General features: G+C 37.0%; 1 non-coding gene across 1 annotated transcript; it reads right to left on the bottom strand.

The window, feature by feature from the left end:
- Nucleotides 1-820: 820 nt before the first annotated feature.
- LOC112793298 (small nucleolar RNA R71) lies at nucleotides 821-925 on the bottom strand. The gene has a single exon (XR_003197997.1). It is a non-coding gene; the product is annotated as a small nucleolar RNA R71 (small nucleolar RNA).
- Between the last annotated feature and the right edge of the window lie 7,767 nt (nucleotides 926-8,692).

Raw genomic sequence — 8,692 nt, 5'->3', positions numbered from 1 at the left:
GAATTCGACAATGACTATATTGATGGGAAGCTAGATTAAGCATTTTAATTACCTTGTTATTTCTTTCTCAATTCTTTAATTTTTGTTTTCTTTTAATTTGTTTATTTTTACTTTGATCATTTTAGTTATTTGTTGTTCATATTTCCATTTTTTTACTGCTCTATTAACTGTTTGATTAATTGCATCAACCAAACTAACCACTAATCTCAACAAAAATCTTTACTTCACTTGTCCTCTGCTTACTGCTGTTGAATGTATGACAGGTAGAAGGGGAGAAACTTCATCATCTTTCGATAGTGAACCTGAGAGGACCTTCCTTAGATTAAGGAGGGAAGCAAGAGGCAAGGGCATAGTTGGAGAGGAGGTAGTAGAGGAAGATCTGAGAGCTGCTATGGAAGAAGAGGTGCATAACCATGTTGGAGAAGATGCTGGCAATCATGTTGGGCAAGAAAGGAGAGTCTTAGGCTCCTACATCAACCCAAACCCACGAAATTGTGGCAGTAGCATCCTAAAGCCCACAATTCATGCTAACAACTTCGAGTTGAAACCTGAACTCATCACACTTGTCCAGAATAATTGTTCATATGGAGGGGGTGCTCAGGAGGACCCAAACCAACATCTCACTATATTCTTGAGGATATGCGACACTGTAAAGTCCAATGGTGTACACCCTAACGGCTACAAACTACTTTTGTTCCCTTTTTCTCTCAGAGATAAGGCAGCAAAGTGGTTAGAAACATTTCCCAAGGAGAGCTTGATCACTTGGGATGAGGTTGTGAACAAATTTCTAGCAAGATTTTATCCTCCACAGAGAGTCAATAGATTGAGAACTGAGGTGCATACCTTCAGACAGCAAGATGGTGAAACACTTTTGAGGCCTGGGAGAGGTTTAAAGACTTGACAAGGAAATGCCCTCCGGATATGTTCAACGAATGGGTTCAACTACACATCTTCTATGAAGGGCTATCATATAAAGCAAAGAAAGCTGTGGATCACTCTTCAGGGGGTTCACTCAACAAGAAGAAAACCATCGAGGAAGCCATAGATGTTATTAAGACTATAGCTGAAAATGAGTACTTCTATGTTTTATAAAAAGCTCAAAAGAAAGGAGTGCTAGAACTTAACTCTATGGATACTTTGTTGGCACAAAACAAGATGATCGCAGAACAATTAGCAGCCCTAACAAAGAAGGTGGAAGAAAGCCAAGTCTCAGATGTCCAAGCCCAAGCGCCACTGACAAACCCCATTTTGAGGGTTTATCTTGTGCTTAATTTAGGGGATTTTATAACCTTTTACCCACATTTATTCAATGAAATAGCATGGTTTTATAACTTCTCCCTTAATTGTGCTTAAGAGTGAAAACATGCTTTTTAGGACTTAAAATAGCTAAATCTAATTCTCCTTGATTCCATTAGATGCCTTGATATGTTTGTTAAGTGATTTCAGATTTAGGAGGCAAAGATTGGATCAAGGGAATGAAGAAAGAAGCATGAAAAGTTGGAGAACTCATGAAGAAATGAAAGAACCGGAAAGCTGTCAAGCCGACCTCTTCGCACTTAAACGACCATAACTTGAGCTACAGAGGTCCAAATGATGCGGTTCCAGTTGGGCTGGAAAGCTAACATCCGGGGCTTCGAAACGATATAAGATTTGCCCTAGTTGCTACAAGTATGGTGGCGCGCACGCGCATAGTACGCGCACGCGCCGTTGCTGCCACCTAGTCCACTTGAAGCAAAATGTGGCCAGCGATTTTAGAAGCCTTGTGGGCCCAATCCAACTCATTTCTGATGCTATTTAACCCAAGGAGTGAAGAGGGAAACACATGTTAGTTGCCATTAGTTTAGTTTAGTAGTTAGAATTAGTTTCTAGAGAGAGAAGCTCTCACTTCTCTCTAGAATTAGGATTAGGATTAGGATTAGTTCTTAGATCTAGGTTTTAATCTTTGCTTTCTTCTACTTCTACATCTCAATTCCTTGTTGTTACATTCATTCTTCTTCCATTCTTTTATTGTAATTTCCTTTATGTTGTTCTTATACTTTGTTGTAGATCTACTATTGTTCCGTCCATTTTCTTCCAATTCAATAAGAGGTAATTCATAATAATTGTTCTTCTTTGCTTTTCTATTGTTGATCTCTTATTTTTGTAGTTGTAGATTCCTTTAATTCTTGCATTTAATAATGTTTACTTCTATTGCACTCTATGTGTTTGTTGAAATGTCTCTTTTAGTTTTAGTGTAGGTTTTGTTCCTCTTGGCCTAGGTAGAGTAATTAGTGACACTTGAGTTATCTAATTCCTTTGTTGATTGATAATTGGAGAGATTACTAATTGGTTTAGAGTGCACTAAAGCTAGTCTTTCCTTGGGAGTTGGCTAGGACTTGTGGCTCAAGTCAATTCATCCACTTTACTTTCCTTTATTTAGTAAGGGTTAACTAAGTGGTAGCAATGAATAATTCTCATCACAATTGAGAAGGATAACTAGGATAGGACTTCTAGTTCTCACACCTCACCAAGAGCCTTTTATAGTTGTTAGTTTATTTTCATTGCCATTTACTTTCATGCTTCTTATCCAAAACCCCAAAACACATCACAACCAATAACAAGACACTTCATTACAATTCCTAGGGAGAACGACCCGAGGTTTGAATACTTCGGTTTATAAATCTTAGGGGTTTGTTTTAGTGACAAACAACTTTTTGTATGAAAGGATTATTGCTTGGTTTAGAAACTATACTTTACAACGAGATTTCATTAGTGAAATTCTAAACCATCAAAAATTCAATCGTCAGCCACCACAAGAAGGAGATGCACCAGAAGCTGAATGTGAATGAAAGCAGGCAAACTATGTAAACAATCCCTCTAGACCACCATATGACCCAAATTCTAAGACATATAACCCAGGTTGGAAGAACTACCCAAATTTTGGGTGGGGAAATCAACAAGACCACAAACCATACCACGCTAACCATCACAACAACCACAACCCCAACCACCAATCAAGCAACAACAGACCCTATCATAACTCACAAAATACATCATATCACTTGACCTAGCAAACACACAACAACCACAACCAAGATACATCCACCTCTATCATGCAACCATGTGAAACCAACAGTAGTTTCTCAAAGTTGGAAGCTGCCATAGCACAATTGTCAGCACAACTTAATGGAACTATCTCCACTATTCTGGAGAGACAACTACAGGCTGAAAGAAAGATAGATGCAAACCAAGAAGAGTTCAGATCGAACATAAAGAATCAAGGGGCAGTAATTTCAAAATTGGAAGCACAAGTAGGAAGCTTGTCTAAATAAATACCAATGCCTACACATACATTTCCTAGTGATACCATGGCCAACCCAAGAGGGAAATATAAGGCCATCACACTAAGAAGTGGAAGAGTTGTAGAAGAAGCAACCCCAAGTCAAAGTAACCAAGAAGAAGAAGTTGCAAAGGAACCTAAAATCAAGAAAGAAGAAGAGACCATTGCACCATCCTCACCAAAGCAAGTCCTGAAGCCTTATGTGCCAAAGGCATCCTATCCACAAAGACTGAGGAAGGATGGAAAAGACAGTCAGTTCTCTAGATTCCTAGAAATCTTCAAGAAGATCCATATCAACATACCTTTTGCTGAGGCATTAGAACAAATGCCACTCTATGTCAAGTTTTTAAAAGAGCTCATGACAAGGAAGAGAAATGGGAAGAGAATGAGACTGTAGTGTGATGAGCGGATAATTTATACGCTTTTTGGCATTGTTTTTAGATAGTTTTTAGTAAGTTTGAGCTACTTTTAGGGATGTTTTCATTAGTTTTTATGTTAAATTCACATTTCTGGACTTTACTATGAGTTTGTGTGTTTTTCTGTGATTTCAGGTAAATTCTGGCTGAAATTGAGGGACTTGAGCAAAACTCTGAAAAAGGCTGACAAAAGGACTGTTGATGCTGTTGGAATCTGACCTCCCTACACTCGAAATGGATTTTCTGGAGCTACAGAACTTCAATTGGCGCGCTCTCAACGGCGTTGGAAAGTAGACATCCAGAGCTTTCCAGCAATATATAATAGTTCATACTTCATTCGGAAATTGACGACGTAACTTGGCGTTGAACGCCAAGTACATGCTACTGTCTGGAGTTAAACACCAGAAAAACGTCATGATCTGGAGTTGAACGCCCAAAACACGTGATAACTTGGAGTTCAACTCCAAGAGAAGCCTCAGCTCGTGGATAGATCAAGCTCAACCCAAACATACACCAAGTGGGCCCCGGAAGTGGATTTATGCATCAATTACTTACTCATGTAAACCCTAGGAGCTAGTTTATTATAAATAGAACTTTTTACTATCATAATATCATCCTGGATTGTATTTTGAATCCTGTGATCACGTTTTGGGGGCTGGCCATTCGGCCATGCCTGAACCTTTTACTTATGTATTTTCAACAGTGGAGTTTCTGCACACCATAGATTAAGGGTGTGGAGCTCTGCTGTACCTCAAGTTTCAATACAATTATTATTACTTTCTATTCAATTCTCTTCTATTCTTATTCCAAGATATACGCTACACTTAACTTTGATGAATGTGATGATCCGTGACACTCATCATCATTCTCACCTATGAACGCGCGTGACTGACAACCACTTCCGTTCTACTCTTGGCCGGGCGCATATCTCTTAGATTCCCCAACAGAATCTTCGTGGTATAAGCTAGATAGATGGCGGCATTCATGAGGATCCGGAAAGTCTAAACCTTGTCTGTGGTATTTCGAGTAGGATTCTGGGATTGAATGACTGTGACGAGCTTCAAACTCCTGAAGGCTGGGCATGATGACAAGCGCAAAAGAATCAAGGGATTCTATTCCAACCTGATTGAGAACCGACAGATGATTAGCCGTGCTGTGACAGAGCATAGGAAAGTTTTCACTGAGAGGATGGGATGTAACCATTGACAACGGTGATGCCCTACATACAGCTTGCCATGGAAAGGAGTAGGAAGGATTGGATGACTGTAATAGGAAAGTAGAGATTCAAGAAGAGCATAGCATCTCCATACACTTATCTGAAATTCCCACTATTAATTTACATAAGTATTTCTATCCCTTTTATTTTCCTTTTACTATTAATTTTCGAAACCCAAAACTATTTAATCGGCCTAACTGAGATTTACAAGATGACCATAGCTTGCTTCATACCAACAATCTCTGTGGGATCGACCCTTACTCACGTAAGGTATTACTTGGATGACCCAGTACACTTGCTGGTTAAGTTGAACGGAGTTGTGAACTATGGTATTGGCATCATGTTTTTGGCGCCATTACCAGGGAATGAAAAGCAATGAATTTTGCAAAATGGAATAACAATTGAATCACAATTTCGTCCACCAAGTTTTTGGCGCCGTTGCCGGGGATTGTTCGAGTATGGACAACTGACGGTTCATCTTGTTGCTCAGATTAGGTAATTTTCTTTTCAAAAATCTTTTTCAAAATTTTTCTTTTCTTTTTCGTTTTTCTAACCATGTTTTTTCGAAAAAAAATTAGAATGAAAATACAAAAAAATTAGAAAATCATAAAAATCAAAAATATTTTGTGTTTCTTGTTTGAGTCTTGTGTTAATTTTTATGTTTGGTGTCAATTGCATGCTTTTAAAATTTTTCTTGCATTTTTTCGAAAATCTCATGCATTCATAGTGTTCTTCATGATCTTCAAGTTGTTCTTGATAAGTCCTCTTGTTTGATCTTGATGTTTTCTTGTTTTGTGTTGGTTGTTGTTTTTCATGTGCATCTTTGCATTCATATTTTCCAAGCATTAAAAATTTCTAAGTTTGGTGTCTTGCATGTTTTCTTTGCATCAAAAATTTTTCAAAATTATGTTCTTGATGTTCATCATGATCTTCAAAGTGTTCTTGGTGTTCATCTTGACATTCATAGCATTCTTGCATGCATCTTGTGTCTTGATCCAAAATTTTCATGTTTTGGGTCATTTTTGTGTTTTTCTTTAAAAAAAATTCAAAAATAAAAAATATATCTTTTCCTTATTTCCCTCCAAATTTTCGAAACTTTGGGTTGACTTGGTCAAAAAATTTTCAAAATTAGTTGTTTCTTACAAGTCAAGTCAAAATTTCAAATTTTAAAAATCTTATCTTTTCAAAATCTTTTTCAAAAATCATATCTTTTTCATTTTTTCTATTTTCGAAAATTTCAAAAATCTTTTTCAAAATATTTTCAAAATCTTTTTCTTATCTTTATATCAAATTTTCGAAAATTAGCTAACAAGTAATGTGATTGATTCAAAAATTTGAAGTTTGTTACTTTCTTGTTAAGAAAGGTTCAATCTTTAAGTTCTAGAATCTTATCTTGTAGTTTCTTGTTAGTTAAGTAATTTTAAAAATTAAATCTTTTTCAAAATATCTTTTTCTTAAAAATCTTATCTTATTTTATCTTTTTCAAAATTTGATTTCAAAATATCTTATCTAACCTCCTATCTTCTTATCTTTTTAAATTTTAATTTCAAAATCTTTTTCAATCAACTAACTAACTTTTTATTTGTTTCTTATCTTTTTCAAAACCAACTAACTTCCTATCCATCTCTAATTTTCAAAAATACTTCTCTCTTTTTCAAAAATTCTTTTTAATTTTTTTAAATTTTAATTTTAATCTTATCTTATCTCTAATTTTCGAAAATTACTAACCTCTTTTTCAAAAATTATTTTCAAAATGTCTCTTCTCTTCTCTTATTCTATTTAATTAATTAATTACTAACACTTCTCTTCACCTCTCTTCATCTAAGAATCCAAACTTCTTATATCCCTTGTATTTGGATTCTTCCCCCCTTTTCTCTGTCTACTAACAGAAAGGAATCTCTATACTGTGACATAGAGGATTCCTCTTTCTTTTCTTGTTTTCTTCTCTTTCATATGAGCAGGAACAGGGAAAAAGGCACTCTTGTTGAAATTGATCCAGAACCTGAAAGGACTCTGAAGAGAAAATTAAGAGAAGCTAAATTACAACAATCCAGAAATAACCTTTCAGAAATTTTCGAACAAGAGAAGGAGGTGGCAGCCGAAAATAATAATAATAATGCAAGGAGAATGCTTGGTGACTTCACAAAGCCAACGTCCAAGTTTGATGGAAGAAGCATCTCCATTCCTGCCATTGGAGCCAATAACTTTGAGCTGAAACCTCAGCTAGTTGCCTTAATGCAACAAAACTGCAAGTTTTATGGGCTTCCATCTGAAGATCCTTATCAGTTTTTAACTGAGTTCTTGCAGATCTGTGAAACTGTAAAGACAAAGGGAGTTGATCCTGAAGTCTACAGACTCATGCTTTTCCCTTTTGCTGTAAGAGACAGAGCTAGAATATGGTTGGATTCACAACCTAAGGATAGCCTGGACTCCTGGGATAAGCTGGTCACTGCCTTCTTAGATAAATTCTTTCCTCCTCAAAAGCTGAGCAAGCTGAGAGTGGATGTTCAAACCTTCAAACAAAAAGATAGTGAATCCCTCTATGAAGCTTGGGAAAGATACAAGCAGCTGACCAAAAGATGTCCATCTGACATGTTTTCAGAATGGACCCTATTAGATATATTCTATTATGGTCTCTCTGAATTTTCGAAAATGTCATTGGACCATTCTGCAGGTGGATCTATTCACCTGAAGAAAACGCCTGAAGAGGCTCAAGAACTCATTGACATGGTTGCAAACAACCAAATCATGTATACCTCTGAGAGGAATTCCGTGAATAATGGGATACCTCAGAAGAAAGGAGTTCTTGAAATTGATGCTCTGAATGCCATATTGGCTCAGAATAAAGTGTTGACTCAACAGGTCAACATGATCTTTCAAAATCTGAATGGATTGCAACATGCATCCAACAGTACTAGAGAGGTAGCTTCTGAAGAAGCTTATGATCCTGAGAACCCTGCCATGGCAGAGGTTAATTACATAGGTGAACCATATAGAAACACCTATAATCCATCATGGAGAAATCATCCAAATTTCTCCTGGAAGGATCAACAAAAGCCTCAACAAGGCTTTAACAATGGTGGACGCAATAGGCTGAGCAATAGCAAGCCATATCCATCATCTTCTCAGCAACAGACAGAGAATTCTGAACAAAACACTTCTAATTTAGCCAATATAGTCTCTGATCTGTCAAAGGCCACTTTCAGTTTCATGAATGAAACAAGATCCTCCATTAGAAATTTGGAGGCACAAGTGGGCTAGCTGAGTAAGAAAGTCATTGAAACTCCTCCCAGTATTCTCCCAAGTAATACAGAAGAGAATCCAAAAGGAGAGTGCAAGGCCATTGATTTAGTCAATATGGCCGAATGCACAAGGGAGGAGGAGGACAAAAATCCTAGTGAGGAAGACCTCCTGGGACGTCCCTCAAGCAAGAAGGAGTTTCCTATTAAGGATCCAAAGGAATCTGAGGCTCATATAGAGACCATAGAGATTCCATTAAATCTCCTTCTGCCATTCATGAGCTCTGAAGACTATTCATCCTCTGAAGAGGATGAAGATGTGACTGGAGAGCAAATTGCTCAATACTTAGGAGCTATCATGAAGCTGAATGCCAAGTTGTTTGGTAATGAGACTTGGGAAAGTGAACCTCCCTTGCTCATTAGTGAACTAGATACTTGGATTCAGAAAACTCTACCTCAAAAGAAATAAGATCCTGGCAAGTTCCTAATACCTTGTACCATA

The sequence above is a fragment of the Arachis hypogaea genome, chromosome 3, assembly GCF_003086295.3.
Source record: "Arachis hypogaea cultivar Tifrunner chromosome 3, arahy.Tifrunner.gnm2.J5K5, whole genome shotgun sequence".
Classification (NCBI taxonomy): Eukaryota; Viridiplantae; Streptophyta; class Magnoliopsida; order Fabales; family Fabaceae; genus Arachis; species Arachis hypogaea.
This window is presented reverse-complemented; position numbering and strand designations above follow the sequence as displayed.